The following is a 19,753-nucleotide window of genomic DNA, read 5'->3' on the forward strand; positions in this document are numbered from 1 at the left end:
TAATCCTTTTTTTTTTAATTCTACATTTTGTTCACATCCATTAAACTCAATTAATTAATCTATAAAATCATTTGCATTAGTTAGATCTTGATTAACTTAACTAATTTTGATCGTTTTATCTAGCCCAGTTATCCATCAAACCTTCATAAGATCATATAGCCATCTATTTTTATCCTAGGAAATCGCATTCCCCCATATGACTCGCTTGTCAAATCCCACATTCCTATGTGATCTTCACATACATTAAAGGACACAATATAATCTCTCTTTCCTTTCCCCCATATGTGGTCTTCACATGTATTATAGTCACTGGCATGGTGACTCGTGGACTATAAAAGCCCTTTTCCTTTTCCTTTCTTCCCTATGTGATCCTAACATGTGAGAGTGTATATCACATTTCCTCTTTCCTATGTGATCTTTACACACATGTGAGAGGACACTTACTATTTCACTTTTCCCCTTAATCTTCATTTGTGAAAAGGTTAGTCTCAAAATCCTATCAATCATTGTTCACTCCAAGTGCACCAATCACGAGATGCCACTTGAATGCTTACCCATGCTCCAAATTCCTCATGCAACTCTAACCATTGATCTCAAGTTCAAATCTCAACCATTGATCTTTAACCCTCAAAATCTATAATGAAATCTCTTGGAAGCCATTTCGTGAGGATCTATTGAATGTTAATATTATGATGTTTTGACATCTCTTAACCGACGTTATTACTTCCATTTAAGGGGAACGTTGGAAGGAGAAGAGGTGCCGTCGTTCATGTTTCATCCCACCGCCAACCAAAGCAAAGAGAATAAAGGAGAATACATACTTTGCTTGGCATCTTTATCATTCGCAGGTATTTCTTTGTTTATTTATTTCTCAAATTGGCTTAAGGAATTAGGGTCTTTGCAAACTCCAAATATCACAATTTAGAGGCTACTCTCTCCTCTTTAATCATTTTTTCTCTCAATTATTTCTGTACTCGTTTGGGCTCCATCCTTTGAGCGCATGAATATCAAGCTTGAACATTCAAGGATTTCACAGTAGCGTAGAAAGGGAAGAGATGATCAAAGATTGTGAATTTTTCTTTCTAAGTTTGTGCCGGTACATTATGTGTCTCATATTCCTTTCAATAGTTCTGACTCATATTCTTGTAATCAATATGCTTAAACCTATATCTTGTGATCATTAATATATTTAGCTATCAATAATGATAATGAATCATTATACATTTATGATCTTTACTAAACATAACTATTATTATATATGTACATGTAATTAAAATTTCACAATTTATCAATATAGTTATACATTACATATTCTATTATGGTAATCAAAGCCCTACCAATGGATTAAGTAGTCACTCTAATTTATATAATGAGATAGCTAGATAGTTTTGGTATAGTTGTTAAGAAAACACCTTTTTAGTTTATCATATTTCTTAACTAAATATCTCTTATTGCATATTATTATGATTAGATGTCATCCTTGAGTCTAAATATTTATACCTCCCCTCATGATTCATGTAGTAGGGATAATATTGGAAGTGTCGATTCTGTTGAGTGCAAATCTGATTTTCCCTTGCTTGCATTTGATTTAGAGCAAAGTCCTAGTGTCTCTAATGTTTTAGATTCTTAGCTTCTTGTTGCAAGATAAAGAAAGAAGCATATCTGATTGGGGACAACTCTACGGTTGAGAAAAATTCTGATTTCCTCATGCAACATAACAATTCATCATCTCTGGGTGATCAAGATTGGGAAAGACATCTCTTGGTATCAGCTGAAAAAGAAGTTCAGATTTTATCTACAATGGATGGCACACACAAGTATGTGGGAAATTTAATTCATAACATACCAAGAGATCAAAATAATTTGAACATCTCCCTTGCTGATTTATGATCAATTAAGAATAATACGGAATAAATCAAGGCGACTTTCTTGCATGTGATTCTAGATAGAGATATGGCTACTAAGGTTGTAGAAGAGGCCACAAATTTATACAAGGAAACTCAGAAGTTGAAGATTGCTCAAAGGACCCTACAAGAAACAAAAAATCAATTTATTGCTACTAAACAATTTTGGGAGCAAAAGAATAAGGGAGTGGTCGAGGAGATCCAGTAGACGATTGAAGAGCTTGATAGCATACATGAAACTTTTTGTTTAGACTAGCATTGCCCGAAGTCAAAAATTAGAAATTTGGATCAGCAAGAACAATGGTTTGAAATTATTGATAATCCTTTGTTTGAATTTGATGACGATGTGATTCATGACAATCCACTTTTTGAGTTGAAGGATGGAGTTCCATCCAATTCTAGTGATGAAGATGAAGCCGAGCACAAGAAAATAGTGTTGAGACGAGATGGGAGTTGTGAGCTTTATACTAGTAATATTGTTGTTCCCATAGTTATTCGCAGAATTACAAAGATTTGCAAATGAGTAGATTTCCCTTTGATCAACAATCAAGTTTGGTTTGGTTTGATTGTGAGTAGATTAATGGTGAGTTTTCAAGGTTCTAATGCAAATGGTGGTGAGAATTATACTAAATACCATTCCTACATTGGTTGATTTCAATTTGATGATGACATAGACTCCTTTGAGATGTTGGCACATTATTTGTTTCCTAATATTGAATTTAGTTTCTTCCAATATTCCAATTTGGGTTATGATGATGGGCACTTCTTTGAGTTGTAGGAGTTGAGGATATCGATTGATGACATAAGACAATTGTTATAATCAGTGGTGCAACATCAACTGGTGGCTCTTTCCTAAGACTAACTTGGAATTCTACGATCACATGGGAATCATCAGTTATTGAAGATGAGTTTGCAAATCTACTACAGATAATCATCAAAATGAGTTCCTAAGAGAAGATCACAACAACATCCAAGATTAGTATGAGATCCTAGTGCTAATCAATTGAGGACAAGCAATTTTGGGTGGGAGGACTTGTAATGTTCCCTTTTGGCTTAAGATATAATTAAATAATCAAAAACATGTTTAATTATTTAATAAGCCATTAGTGTAATTATTTAATATTATTCCTTTTCAAAAATTACATCATAAGGATAATATTATATAATTACTTAAGTGAATAAAAAGGGAAATCAAATTAAGTCACCTTTAATTCAAAAGTGAAATAAAAGAAAAGAAAATGAAAAGGCAAGAGGAAATGGGAGGCCAAGAGACATTTGGAAAGTTATAAAAGAGCATTGAGATGATTTTTTTAGTATGTTGGGTTTATTCATTTCTTGGTTGTAACCTTTGTGAGGTTCCAGAGATTTGGACTTGGTCCATATCATCCTTCCAGGAGATGTAATCCCTCTTGAAGAAGACTAGCCATAGTCGTGAAAGATCTACTCTGGCTAGTGTTTGTTGAAGATTCCAGATAGATCTATTGTTGGTATGTGGATTTCCAAACCTCCTATACATCTTATATCTGTGATTGGGAAGTTTTCAGTACATCCAATCTCTCAGTAAGTTTTGTGGCTACGTTAGGAAAGATAATTTTGTTGTTGTAATGATTTATCTATTTTGATGACAATATTCATATATAATTTTAGATCGCTATTCTAGTCTATTATTATATGATTTACAGTATGATCTATGCAAAGATATTGGATGAAAAGGAATTAGTTTTCATGCAAACTGTTTGTTTAAATTCATAGGGGATATTACAGAGGAATTGCAGCTTTAATATGCAAGTGCCATGATTTTAGGGTTTTGAGGAAAATATATATTTTAGAATCTCTTCATTTGAAATCTATTAAAACATGAGAGTAACATATGCCTTTGTGACAAACCTATTAAATTTGTTAAGACCTTTCAACAATGAATAAATAAAGACTCCATCCCATCCTCAACGCTTTTTACATATATTAATTTGAGAGACCATTATCATAAAACAAACTCTTTAGTCTGCATATAACACGACTTGTTTAGCAACTTACATTTATAGTTATAATTCAATAAAATTTAATGTGTTTATCCTCTTATCTTATTTTTAATCCTCTATTGATGCAATCTATATCAATCATTAAGCCTATAGTAGCAATTCTATAGATGAACTAATCTTAGACTAGATTCATCCAATAGATTCTATATTTAGATATGTGTGAAATGTATTCAAGAATAATAATGATTTAGGTTTTTTATGTCTAAACACATAAATCCTTTCTTAGTTAGATCATAAAATGTATAAGCTATCTCATTTTTCTTAGGTGATAATTTGGAAATGAAATTTGCCTTGTTAATCTATCATTTAAGTGAGAATATTACTTCCAAATTGAGAAGAGAAAGAAAGAAGCATAGGTTTAATTGATTGTGATTCTCTTTTGGTTTCAAAATACTATAAATAAGGAAATAAATGTTTGTGAATTCCTTGATTAAGGAATAGAAAAAGATAATCAATTGTTTCTCAATATGAGTAAACTTAGATATTTTAAGTTATTGTACTCTCTCTCATTGTTAGAGTTGTATAAATGAAATATAGATGATACATTGTTTTGACTTAAGGTATCTCTTTCTATATTATGTTGTACTTTTAAAATAGATAGGATATAAAGTCATGTAGATATTAAAATAAGTTGAGTTGAGCTAGTTTCTTGTCATTGTAATAGGATTCTTGTTGTGTAGATGACATAGAATAAGCTAGACCTAATGATGGAATAAGTAATAAAGAATTTGTGAAGTATTATGACTTAGGCTATCAAGTATATAATTTATTGTACTTAATGGATTAAATGATAAGTTCTACAATGACCCTATACTTGTTGTAAACATTATCTTTAGATCCATAGAAGGTGAAAGTTTCATGCAAATGGGTAGATTTGGTTATATCACATTTCATTTATTGATCATGGATAATCTTGAACAATATATGATAGGTTGAAGTCATATATCTTAGATATAGTTCTCATTATTGTTGTCATCTTTGGAAGACTTCTATTATCGTCTCAAGAAAGTAGTGATGTCTATCTTTTCTTAAATGTGATAGAGTAAGTACTCAATTCTTTGTTTATAGCTATGATAAGAATTCATGAGGTCAAATAATATGGAGGTCCTTGCATTGAGTACAAATACACACAAGTGTACAACGAGAGGTGCTTTGATGCTCAATCTCTTTTAGCTCAAATGGAGGTGTAAAGGAAGCAAGGAACTGGACTATATTTGTTTGTGTAAGTCTTTATTTGTTTGTACATTGTCTTTTTCCTTGTTCACAAGTGGAAGACGCATGGGTTAAACACTACAAGCAAGCAAGCGTGGGGGAAGAAATATATGGAATGTCTAATCAAGTGAAAAGGCCAAGAGGTTAAGGATGCAAAATCGCTGGTGCGGCTGGTGAGCCTGGTGCTGTGTATGGGAGCTATGCGAGGGTTTCGAATGGTGATATGGTGCTTCCAGTGCCCTTTGCTACTGATCGGGGTATCCGTAGCTTGGGGCCTGTGGCTGTTTCTGTTTGCAAACCTCTGGTTTTCAAGGTGTTTGCTAATACTGACATGGAGATCATCCACACTTCCTCTGTGTTTGAAGCTCATGGTCTAATCTGCAGGTTTCAGGGTTTTTGGCCAAGCCTTCCTCAGCTGCACACTTGGATTTCCCAATGCTAAGAACCGATCATAAAAGGTTCAGTTAACATTTTTGCCTCAACCAAGGGTTTTTTCATTGCTAAATTTGAATATGCAGAGGACAGATCGAAAATCTTAGGGATCAATCCTTTCAACTAGGAGGACAAATATGTTTTGATGGTTAAACCCTGGTTCTCAAGCTTTAATCCATCTACTGATTCATTTAATGAGATTCCTATTTGGGTTAGGCTCCCTAGCCTTCCCCTCCATCTTTGGACGAATTCTCTACTAGAGGAAGTGGGGGAGGCTTTAGGCGAATTCCTAATGATTGATAAGGAATCTTACCAAATTTATCATTCTACTTATGCTCGTATTTTGGTTAACATTGGTGTCTCTAAAGGGCTTCCAGTTGAGTTAGAGATTGAATCTTCCTTGGGATCTTGGGTCCAACCACTCGACTTTGAAGGTATCCCCTTTAGATGTCGAAAGTGCTTCCAGACTGGACATGTTGCTGCAGGGTGTGAAACAGATAAAAAGAAAAAAAGATCTGCTTCTTGGTGGAAAGGTGCATCCTCTGAACACTGTTTTGTTAAAAAGAAAAGCTTCTCCCAGGTGGTGGCACAGGTTCCTCAAACTGAGGGTATGCCTCTTGTTTCTAGTGTTGCCTTGCCTCAGGAATGTGTGGATGCCTGCGGTGGCATCCCGAGTGATCATTTGAAAAATGATGGATCTTCTTCTTCGATGGATGACCCTCCTGCATCTCAAATTGCTGTTGGATCTTCTGTTGTCTTTGCCTCTCTGGATGTTGGCTCTGTTCCTCCTGATGATGGGAGGTCCCCTATTCTGGACCCATCCTCTTGGCAAAAGGCTACTGCTAGGGTTGAGGAGGGATGGATTACTGTTAAAAGTAAAAAATCTAAATTGTCCCAGTCCTCTTTTGATATGACCCTTCGATCCCATAAGGGTAGGTCAAATTCTTGATCCTTCCTGGTTGGGTTAGGGCTGTTGGTTTTTTGCAGCCTATTGGTTTTTGGTGGGGGTTAATGTTGTTCCCTTTCTTTTGATTGGCTGGGCCAAATCTCTTTTGTGTTTTGTTTCTTTGAGTGGTCTTTCAAGTTTATCTTTCGGTTCGGGTTGCAGGTCCCTCTAAAACCTGTCTTGTATAGGGTTTCTGGTCCCTTTTAAACTTGTTTTTACTTAATCAAAAACATCGCCAAGCATATCAAAATTTGTCGAGTATAATAAGGCAACTGGAAACGAACCAACATGCAAACATGAGTTGAAGCTCATGGTAAAATCTTCTTTCCAAGTAGTTTAATGGAAAAGAATTTAAGCATAGAGAAAAACCCTCCAAAGCAAGGTGGTTGGTGTGGTGGTTTAACACATGCAAGGACAATATAGTAGAAAAAAGTTTGTGTAATATGTGAATGAAGTTAAGATAGAGCTAACATTAGTTGGCCATTGGAGGGTATAGCAAAATATTTTGTGTAATGCATTTAATGTTAGTGGTAAAGTAGTTGAATTTGAAGTGGAGCATATGAAATTTATTATTATGGGTACACTCATGGCATCTATGGGAGCTCTATATTATTGAGGCTCAAGATAGATTTATATCTTTTGTTTTTATCATATGAGTTTGAATGTGTAGTTTTGAATTAGAGTACATTCTTCATTTCGCAACTATTTTAACTTGTAATTTAACATCTAAGATTAGTTAAATATAGAGATCACCAATTTCGTGTTGAATTCCTTTTGTTTTAGTTACCCCTTGAATGTGAAACCCTAAGGTTGCAAGACTTAGGGCACCAATTATATGGGAATCCTTTGGTCTTGGCTACATCACATAAGAATAATGAGGATTTTTCTCCTCCACTTCCTCAATATGTTAAAGTGGTTCATTATACCCTACTAACAAGAGCTCAACATGTGTTATCTCCTAGTTTAGCTACTTCAATGACAAGAGTGATGTATGGCATTACCTCTGGTGGTTTACATACTACTACTAGCCTCTCCTTCATTCCAATTTTACATCTAAAAGTGCTACAAGGAATGTGGGTTTCCCTATGATGGTAGATAGGTGCTAACTTTCTAGACTCCCTATTGAACGTAATTAAATATTTGTTTGCCTCTTCGATTTCTATGAATTATTAGGAGGATACATTGGGTTGGAAATGTATTGAACGACAAAAAAGTTACTCTTAGAAACAATCTTTGGAACATATGGTCATTCATTCTTATACGAAAAAATTGTATGTCATAAATATTGTAGGCTATTTGCCTACTTACTCCAATTGAAATTGCTTAAGTGGGAGTTTTGGTTTTATTTTTGCTTCTTCTGTAATTCTTGGGTTGGAACCTCAATGTAGATCCCTAGAATTACATTAAAAAAATGATATATAATGTAGTTATAACACTATATTGCACAATGGCACTTGAAAACGCCTTAATAACATCTCGATTCATTGGAAGATACAAAACAAACTACAAAAAGAAGTATTTAACCAATGATAGAGCAATGTTTTTAGCCACATAGATCATAGATATTGATAACCCAACTACAATTATAATGCCTCTAAAAATCTAGATTATCATATCAACCTTTTAAAACTCAAACTAAGAGCACTAAATCCAATTATCATATTCAATATATGATACAAATATAATTGGACAATGGCAAAATTACATGATTCAATTTGAAATACAAAATGAATTTCAGCAAAGGGAAGACAATAGTAAGAACTTTCCTCCTATACCTTGTATTTAGCATTTGATACTTGAAGATTGTTGCGTTTTAACTATCCCATTAATTGATGGTCCCTCAAATACTATAGCTACAAAAAATAGGTACTATAAAGCTCAAAGAAGATGCTTATTGTTACTTTGATCACCTAGGCCTTAATAACCCTCCGCATTGTCTTTCAAACATTATATAAATTTATGGGTACATCCACATTGACAAGTGAAAGGAATGATTGTTTACTTAAATTCATGTTTTATAATCATTGCTATGTTATATTTATAAGGTAACAATATTCTCACATGTTCTTAGCACCAAAGATAAAGCTTGTATATAACTCCATAAAATGGAATGATAATTCTCTACAAAAACTAGCTCATAAAGGACATTTGCATAGAAAAACCCTGAAGTATTTAATTATACACCAACATAATTTAAAAATTTAAAGGGCTTGGAATGTATGTGTTGCACAAAGATAATGCAAGATGACCTTGAATGTCCTTTAGGCAAAGGTGGTTTGTAGAACCTTTAATTTGAAGTTAACTTCCTTTTTTTAAATTATTTTCACAAGTATTGAGTTTTACACTAGGTTCCTTGATGCCATCTATGCACTCTTCACTCAACAATAAAAACAAATTGACAATTGGTTTGCTTTTGCCTACTCTTCAATTGGTAGATTGAGAGCCTTTGATCAAAGTCTAGCCACACAAATCCTCTTTGGCAGCATCATATATGCACTCTTCACTCAAGACATACAACACAAAACTCATGTAACACTATCATCATGCATTTGCACATGACTACCCAACATTGCTCATGTGTATATTGCAATATTGTACATAGTTGCACATGTAAGTGCCCAATCTAACCATACATGTGTGTTGCATGCAAAATCCACATCCATATATTATGCTACCATACATGTGTACCACTTAGTATCCTTTACACCAAATAACATGATTATCCAACTCACTCGATATGGATTTGGCATATATCATTGCCTCATCCACGGTCAATGCACCATAAGCACTTGACACTTGTCAATTATGGTTCACAACATACATGTATAAATACATCTTGTACATGCTATAAGGTAGAAGGGGCATAACAAATTCTCAACTTACCTCTATATAAATTCATTATATTCATTCTTAAATCAAAGTGGCATTTATGTCATAAGTTATTTGCATCCAAATGTCTTTTCGTTTGCATATCTATTTCCTTGATATATTTGATGATCTTGATGCATTATGGTTAATTTGTAATCATCCTTGATTCACCTTAGGAATCATATCATTAATATCAAAGCTAAAGCTCTTCATCCATCCCAATGCAAACACATGTACAACAACTAACGAGCACATGATATCTAGTTTAAATCATGAAATTCCATACAAACATAAAGAAAAATAATAGAAAATAGCATTCCCAAAGTCTCAACAAACATTCATCAAATGCTCAATATTACTTTTGAGATGCAATGCCAAGAACTCTTTTAGCAACTTTGTGACTTGATAAACTACATTGGACAAGTATGGCAAATCCCTACATAACTCATGTAGAATGGAAATCTCTTCAAAGTTCAAGTCAATCTAGATATTCATATGTTTGAAGGAAAAATCAATGCCTTAATATTGGTTGTCTAAATTTGACAAGTTGAAATTTACTTCTCCGTCAATAGCTTCATTGATGGGAGGAGATTTCTTTAATAGGACCGAAAAATGTCCATCTCAATGTCAAACTAGTGGCAAGCACTCAATGCACAATGTGACAAAAAAAACACCAATTATAGCTTAAGAAAGACTTTGTTGGTACTCAATGCACAATGAAACAAAGTTAAAAAAAACAATACTAGATTGAGAAGAGTTTATCAGCGCTCTACAAGAAGAATTTTACCCCCTCAAGCATTTTGAGGATATATACATGTTCTAAAAATTATGCCAAAAAGGATCAACATGTGGAAGAATACACTAACTAGTACAATTACTTCTTTGTGCAATTGCATAAGAACATTCTAAGTAATGTCAAATACTCAAATACATCAACAAATCATCACCTACGATTCATGCTAAACATGAGTTCTTGAATTCAAAGCTAAAGAAAATTTTCACCACAAGAACAAATCCATATTGAAAACTAGCTACACGCCTTAACACAAAAGCAACAACAATACTCCAAAACAAGTGCGTAACGCGCTAAGAGCGTAACGCGCTAAGACCTTTAGTAACTTCTCCAAGCTAATCTATGGGTAAGAAATTGCAACAAGGTGATGTGTGGTGTCATCATCATCACACCCAACGCTCACAAAGACACTAAATGCCCCATGTGACTATCCTTGATCACACAAGCACACCAAATTCAAACTCCATTAATGATACTAATGAAGGGGCACAATGCCTTAACACAAGCATCATAATTACTAATCTTTGAAGGAACCCAAGCATCTCTTACACATAAAGTGTTGGTCAACAAACATACACATCATCATCAATAGTAGCAACCAAAAGAACATCATTGCACATGATGGAATCTAGCACCTACCTAGGTCTCTCTACTACTAGGAATCCAAGCCCCTATGTAGGAGCCCTTTTCATTTGTTTTCTCCTCTCTTGTGCATTTTCCCTACTTGTCCATCATAGATAACCAATCCAAGAAACATGTCATGGGCTCCTCTTTGTCATATTTTTTTCCCCAAGGATGCTCAATTAATGTGTTTTTGTCATTTTTCCTTAGTATTTCTAGGGGGTTCCTACAATCAAGTTTGTTTCAGTATTATGTCTATTTTCCCTCCATGGGTAATCAAACTTTTGTAGAACTTGTGCACTGTTGCACTAGGTCTTGAGGTTCCAAAGTCCCACAAAACCCCAACCCCTCGCACCCCTTTGTGCTCCTTTCACCTTCCTTCCACTAAGTACAAACCCTTAGGTAGAACGAGGGCCTTAGAACATAGTTCCAAATTCTCAATTCCTCTTGCATCCCTAGTCCTTGATTCCCATTCCACCCTTGAGCCCTACAAATGAACCTTGTAATTTGGCACTCGGATGTTAGTGGCAAGTCCACCTAGTGATTAGATCCTCATGGCCTCCCATTCCCACACCCTATCCTAATCCAACCCTTGATCTCATTTTTAGTTCCTCATTGAGACACATACCTACAAGCGAACCTTGGATTTTGGCACCCAATCCCTTAGTGCCAAGTCCACCACATGTCTTGGTCCTTGCAACCTCCCTTTGGTCCCAACCCAAGTCCCATCCCTCCCCAAACCCAAGGCCTGATCCTTTCCTCATCCTCTTATCCCTTGTTCCCAATCCCTCCCAAGGCCCAACCCGCAATATTTCCAATCTCCTGTATTCCTTTTCGACCTCAAACCTCTGAGGAATATTACACTTCCAAATCTATCCTCAGCTCCTCATTCCCTCTAATGACCTAATCCTAGCAAGCCCTCCTCTCCCCAATTTCCCAAGTCCATGGTCCTTCCTAGGACCCAACCCTGAACCTTCCCCTTTTTACAATCCATTGACCCCCTTATCCCAAGTTCTTCCCAACATCCAAATCTCTTTGTCAATCCCAAGTCTTATTTTCTTCGCACCTCCCAATTCCCACTAGGCTTCCTCAACACTCTGAAACCTAGTATCAAGATCCCTCTTAGACCCAAAAGCCTATTGAATGGACTTCTACACATAAAAACCCTCAATAATCAACTTCACCTACTCCTACAACCCACCCATCATGCCTTAGTGCTCGGACTTGATCCTTCAACCTCTAGTTCAACCTTTCCCACATAAAATCCATGGTTTAATCTCACATATGTGATTTCAAATTAAGATTTAATGCAAACAAAGGGGGCAACATTGTTGTCATTATTGAGAGTCATTGGAGTTCTTCCCATCCAAATCTACCTATGTGGATTTCTATCATTCATTATGAATGTTCCACGAACTTGCGCAACCTCCACACGCTAGATTCACAACTTCCTCTTCCTCCCAAAGCTCCCACAAGCTACTAGGCATTAAGAACATGAGGGCTATAAATATGTTTCATTCTTCACACAAAAGGAAGGATGTTTCTATTTCAAATGCGTACAAGTGTCAATCTAGGTTTCAAAACATACTAGTCCAATACACCTCAAGCAAGAAATTTGTGGCTATCACAAGATCTATAGTGTATGTAAATGCACAACTTGTCATCATTTGTTTTTCCTTATTTGTTGCTCATTCTAGTATGCTATGACTCTATTACCAATGGATAGGAATTGGTCTTAGGAAAAAATAACTCAATCACACTCCTTAAAACATACAAATCATTTACCAATAGTTTAGAGTTAGATTTTAGTTTTTGTGCATTCATAAATCAATAGTTTATACAAGGATATCGCTTGAGTCTTATTATCTAATAATTTCATGAATTGTGTTAATTTGCCCTCATCTTGCACTTCTTGCAATGACACTTCTATCAACCATATAAGAGATTATTTGTGCGGTTGGTTAGTTTGTAGCCTAGTGACAATTTTGGGGCCCAACATACTCTTTATATAACTATAGCTTGTGATATTGGCCAATCTTGTAGCTCCTTCAATCTTGTTTAGGGTACCTCTAGGAACATCCTCTTGGGTTTAAGTTGAGCCCAAATCATAGGAGAGCCTTTCCACTCCTCAATTGTCCTCTAACCACCCTCGATATTTTTATGAACCTTTGTTTTGTCTTCTTGATGGCATCCCTTGGCCTTGAAGGTAAATTTGAGAAGTGAGTAGAATAGCACCTAAATGTTAAACAGTTCGGGGATTAGGATTTGGATAGGTGCCTAAGAAAGCATTCTACCTCTATCCCATGATGGCTTACCTCTTCTAGAATTGTGGAGCAGCGTTTTTAGGACCCAATACCCCCTACTCTCTAGGATGGTTGCAGAAAACATGTACAATCGAGATGTCATCTACCATTCTAAATCACAACGATTGATGTTAAATGTTAAAAAATGACATTTCAACTTCCACAAGTCTCAATCATTAACCAAACTAGCTATGGCCTTTAAGTTCTTCATAGTATGCCTAGAGACACCTATGCAAGCACAAAGACCTTCCAAAAAGGTACTATAGTGATATGAATACATCTTTGCAAAACATGAAGGTCTTCAAACACATTATTTAGTACATAATTGAATTGATTTGGTTCCTAGATGTCCCTTCCCAAATAGCTTATTGTATCATAGGTCCACTTGGAAGAATGATGAGATTCCATACCAAATCTAAGAGCTACTCAATCAAGGCAAGATGCTACATAGCTCTTCACCATGTGGCAATCTAATAAATTTTGCACCTAAGGGTAGATCTTGGTGCCTATGCATTAATTATTGCCACTCAACAAGATCATGGTAAAATATAGATATCCTTTGTGCATTGACAACTTGTTGGACTAGCTTCAAGGTACCCAACATTTCACCAAGATTGACCACAAATCAAAGTATCATCAAGTACTATTTTAAATTGAAGATATTTGGAAAACTAGTTTCAAAATGTCGGTTCTGTCAATAAATTTGCACACTAAGTTATCAACTCAGCTATCTACTGAAACATGGGAAGACTTCCAAAGTGTGGGTTTTGATAGGTAGAAGTCAATCTCCAGAGAGGGCTGGTTCCCTTGGTGCTTCACCTAAACTAATCTGTGCTACTGCTGCTTGCTGAGGAGAAGGATAGAGAATAACTTGAAATGCCACGTAAAATCTACTGAGATGAAGCACCAAATTCTTACTAAGACCTATGCCACCATTTTGAGCCACAAATTCTCAGTTACTCAACTAGTTTTCACACAACTCAAGCATTTGACATGTTCATGCATCAACATTTTACAAGAAGGTTTGAATTTACAGAGTTTTGAGAAGGGAAATTATAGTTTTTCACAACTAATGACTGGTTATATTCATTACACAACTAAAAACCTGCATGAGACTGTGTTTTCTGTTCCAAGGTGCTGCAAATGAGACGTTTGAGGATTTCATGAAAATCACAGAGAACATGCATCAATCATTATATTAGACACAAAGAACATACTTTTGAAGGCAATAATACTGAATTTTATTGATATACAAGGTGTTCTTAAAATGGTACATAGTCTGAAACTACTTGATATTAGCTTGAAGAAGAAAAATACTATGTTGTCTTCCATATAAAAACCAAGTTTGAGTTACAAAGCTACCTCATAGCTTGAAAGAACTGACTCGTTTTTAGTTATGCAAAACTACAGCAGCAAGAACTCCTCCCAAAATCTACCCTTAGGCGTTCTATTTTTTCCTCTCCCATGCATGATTAAAGGCATTTAATGACTTTTGTTGTTTGGGTTGACCATCTGACCTGCATTTTTAGGCGTTCAAAAAACTGATTTTCCTGTTTTGATTCCTTTGGAGACTCCAAGGCGATGTTGGATAAAAGAATCTGGACCCTTTGACCCTTTCAACCTGCTTTGGAAGATGCTTAGAAGACTCCTATATGCTTCGCCAACTCCCTGGATGTTCGCAACTGCTACATAATGCTTCAAACTGCCCCTTAATCTTCTCCAGCTGGCTCTTACTGCCTTGATGGTCACTTGCATAATAATAAAGCATTTATTTTATAACCTCCAACAACTGTTCTAACTCCTAGGAGGTGTAGGATAAGCCTTATCCAATACATTTTCAAAGGTCTCTTTTCCAACCTTAATCAATTACTAGCCTTTCCTCTTCCATGATGGATACTAAGTGTCCTTTGATGGCTTGTTAATCTGTAATCAGGCTGGTTTGACATTTGACTGCTCTATAATGGGTCTAATATTTCATCCATGTCATCATATACAGGTTGGAAGCAGCATCAATAGGTATTTGACAATGAATGGCTCCTTTTGATGTCACTGTTTGACATGTTAAAGTATTCAGTACCCCTGTATTGTACTATCCTATCAACTTGTAGACTTCTATATGCTTTCCCCTTGTCATGACTGTCCTCTACTGTCATAAGCTCATTGAACTAAATTGTACCTCACCCTTTTATGCTTTCAACACTTTTAGAGGCACTGTCGCTTTTCACAAACAAGAACTCTGACCTAACTGTGAGGAGAGGATATTTGTTCAAAATCATGTACTGATTGTCCACCCTGTGTTAGACCTTGATAAGACTGATTTTGTCCTTGACTTTACACTTTGACCATCCTTTATCAATTTATGTTCATGGACTGTACTATAGTTAGCATGATACTAGTGATGTTCTTTCTTGCTACTACGGTCATGCTTCATGGTTTTACACTTTTCCCACTTGCAACTTCATGGACTGTCCCAACTCCTTGCTTGACCTATCTAGTGCTTTGTCACTATCCTTTGTATCCAACTTTCCTTTTGTCTTTATCAATGATCTATGTAAAGATTGTCTTATGAAGGGACTTGTCATGTATGTCATGCAAGAGCATTGTCCTTTTCATGTCTGCCCTCTTTGAAAGGTTTGTACTTCTCCATGGGACTCCATTATGACATTCCTTGTGATGACTACATTCCTTCAATGGTTTTGTAGCGTCGTAAATTGTATCCCTATACAATTTCATCCTCACTTAGGCCTCACTTCAGCATTTTGGCTTTCTGTGCTTTGACCATGTTTGATTACTCACACCGACTTCAAACTTCAATCTCTCTCTATCACCTGGTTCAGTGGTCTTGGAGTTTAATCCTGATAGGCTGGACTAGGGTGCCCCAAGTGCCTTTGTCCAGCTTAAAGGGGCCCAATTTTGGACCATACAACAGTTGAAAAATATGGGCAGGAATTCCCTTCTCGTGTCGGCCTGCATCGTAAATTCAAATACATTTCATGAGGTGAGGTATATTTGAGACATCCATCTAACAAGTCCATCACCTCTCAAGTCCGAATTCAATTCCATCCAAGTGAGCAAGCAATCAAGTGTTATCATGGCAGTGAAGGAGAGGTCAAGTATTTAGATTCTAACCATTCAAGATGGGATCCATGATCAAGATATTATGAAGATATCCTACATTCCTACATAACAACATCAACCTTGGCATGAAGACTTCAAAGCAAGACTCGACGAGGTATAACATTCTAATTTCATCATTTCAATTCAGATTTAGCCTCTGCCCTTTCAAGGCATGCTTTTCACTTCAAGTCTATTTCAATTATAGGGTTAATTCCAAACCTAGGGTTTGACCTAGGCAAAGCCCTATCAACAACACAATTTTCCTTCCACTGTGTGTAGGTGACAGATTTAGGAGATACAATTGCATATTCAAGTAGAGTAAACAGAGACGCTCAGATCCAACTTTTGCAGAGGCGAAAAGTGGAGGACGAGGTCGCCCCACACACCTATGTCCGACAACTTTCCGCCGAAACTTTAGGGAAAGACTCAGGACTGCATTTTGATTCTGGAAAGATACCTGTTGCCCACACCCGACACTCTGAGGATAGGGTCACCCCAAGCACCATTTAAATACACTTTCAGGCCCAGATTTCAGACATGGGTTCCTTTCAACTTCCTAATTCTAGATCTGTACTTATGTCGTCTACATATCAAATCTGAAAGTACTTTTTCATGGTATTTTATGTCAATTTTGCACCTTTAGACCTAGATCTTGCATTCAATTTACATCTTTCCATAGCTCATTTTCAACTCAAACAAGGAGACCTGAATCCACCTTGTGTTCAGCCCTTTTCGATCAGATTTATGATAGAGCCATGTGGATTCACCCTCCTTAAATGTAACCATTTGGGAAATAGATCTAGTTCCTATTTTGCATGCATAAACGTGTGAACCCTATTTTCCATTCATTATAGGTTGTTGCAAACAATCTATTAGATGATACAAACAATGATCATAGAAGATTCAGTTATATCAAATTCTTCCACATAAAACTCTAACCAACATGGTTGAATTACTTCCATATATGCTTGAAAGATTATTCACTGTGAAATATACCTGCCAGCTTAAGGCCGAAGCAAGAAAAATTAGGCCTAACAGTACTAAAGAACCAACTCCCTCATTCATCAGAGATATGGCTCTTTGCAAAGATACATGTGTTGCAAATGATCTGTGTATTTTGGTGAGCCCTGTTGCATTTTTCCTCATGACTGTACTGTACAGTCATTTAGACACTATCCTATCTTCTATTAACTGCCATAATAGGACTGTCATTTGGTTTCCCGAAGTCATTGTTAACTTTCCTGATGTTAACTGGTCTGCACTCTTCATGTATTTTCCTCCCCTCTAGGGTGAAACATTTCAGCACCCTTCCTCAAGCTTCCAAAGCTTCCTTAGACTCTTAAACAATTATCAAAGTCAATCTTCGCAATAAAAATAATTCTATCCTCTATCATGATGTTCCTTATTATTACCTTACCTTGGCATTTGATCTAGAATAGTAACTGCTCTGTGCTTGAGGATTGCCATTATCATCTACAGTGCCCTGCTTCGTGACTGTTGACGTTGATGTTCTATGGCACTGTCTATTGTTTTACCATGTAACTTTCATACGCAATAATGTACCCTGCCTTCATGACTGTGTCATTGATTCTCTATGTTTTCATATCCATTTGGTAAGAGCATGATTATTCTTGCTACATATTGACCTGTCTACTATCATTTGTAAGCATGTGGTCTCCAAGAAAGTGAACATGGGACCTTAGGCCATTCTTTGCTATTCGACTCCCATGGTTATCATAATGGATTATACTATAGCATTTCTTTACATATCATCATTGACTGCTCTTTCCCATATGACTGTCTTTGACTTCTTAGCATGACCCCTATGACTGTCATGTGTTCCTAAAGCCACGATGCCATGAAATGGGTTATACGTATGAATTTCATGGATAACCTTTGTTCACTAAGTCTTCATCATGACTATCCTATAACTATGACTATCATTGTGACTCTTCATGAATCTCGGGCTCTTAAAAACATAATTATCCAGTTATTTGACTGTGTTTTTGGGTTGTCATTGTCCACAAATTTACTTGTCATACCTGCACATTCAAGATTCCACTCTTGTCCTTGATAGATTGGCTCATGACTGTAAACTGTGCATTGTCCTTCTAAGACTGTACATTGCCTTGTCATACTCTGCCCTTTGTCATGTCATAAGACTCTGTCTTTGCACATGAAGATTGTTATATTTTTTTTGTTTGGTCTCTGATATACAGGAGGTCACCCTTACAGATACATCCATAACTTTCCCATATGTTTTTGCAACTAGATTCTGAGCATTAGCAAGCCTTCTTATCTTTGCACTCATCAACATCTTCATAATTGTTGACAGCATTCCTTTAAACTACACACTTTGAACCAAAGGACATCCACAGACCCTTGCACTAAAACTATGCTTGAAGGCTATATTTGCCTTCTTATCTTGCCAACAACCACCATTATTTGTTATTACTCGTTTTTCTCTATCCCTTCACTCCAGACCCTTGCACTAAAAGTATGCTTGAAGGCTATCTTTGACTTCTTATCTTGCCAACAACCACCATTATTTGTTAATACTCGTTTTTCTTTATCCCTTCACTCAAGCAAATAAAAGAATAATCTGAAAGAAAAAGGAACAAATGCAATCATGACAGCAGGCAGCATTATTGCTTCCACTACTTTAGATATAGAGAAACTCTTCCCTTGGAAACTCCTTCATAGCCACTACAATGGTATGGAGAGAAATGCAAGAGTCACAATCTCCCTCTTTATACTGAAGACTGTCACAAGGTCAACAATCAAGCAAATGCGTAGAATACTTCTCCTTAAAGTCTTATTCATCCCTTCATGCCCAAACACAATATATATCCGTCTCCAAACTTTACACTTGACCTTCTATAGACCTGCACCTCGCTGAGTATTCACTAGGCTTTTCATAACATCACACCAACCTGTCAATGGCTATACAAACCTATAGAACCCTTTTAGGCTCCTTAGGGCCTGAAGAACCTTTTATACTCTATCTTTCTCAAGCCTTCTTCCTTTGAAATAGATGTTCTCCAAACTGAAACTGATTTGCTTATCAGAGGCAACTGTCAACTTCTCCTAACACTCTAATAACATCAGCAACACCAACAGATTGTTCTTCAGTAAGGACAAAGTGAGCATCTTCTCCATCTCTTTCACAACTTCCATGCAATCTTCTATGTCTACACAAAGTGAACTCCACAGATAGTGATTCATCTTGATAATTAGTGTGAACACTGTCCTTCTCAACCTCCCACAATATTTGGGCCTACACAAAATATTCAGCATGAAGTCTTTAAGCCATCCTTTCCCCCTCTACTAGAGCCCATAAGTATAACCATCTAATAGCCTTTGGAATCAGACTTAATGGATTCTCAACCAACAACAAGGGACAACGTTGACACCACTACCACTTTACTTGCCACAATGCTCATCAACTCTCTTAAATCATAAAAGATCAAAAACAACAGGTGCATTTTTCTCATATTATATTGATGCAATGGAGACCA

The 19,753-nt window shown here is 36.2% G+C and overlaps 1 long non-coding RNA gene across 1 annotated transcript in view; it reads left to right on the forward strand.

Moving 5' to 3' along the window:
• Positions 1–648: 648 nt before the first annotated feature.
• Positions 649–19,753, forward strand: part of LOC131859616 (uncharacterized) — a 76,593-nt gene continuing 57,488 nt past the window's right edge. The window contains exon 1 of the long non-coding RNA XR_009359253.1: positions 649–848. This is a non-coding gene — a long non-coding RNA (uncharacterized LOC131859616). The remainder of the gene's footprint in view (positions 849–19,753) is intronic.

This window comes from Cryptomeria japonica, chromosome 10, assembly GCF_030272615.1.
Source record: "Cryptomeria japonica chromosome 10, Sugi_1.0, whole genome shotgun sequence".
NCBI lineage: Eukaryota > Viridiplantae > Streptophyta > Pinopsida > Cupressales > Cupressaceae > Cryptomeria > Cryptomeria japonica.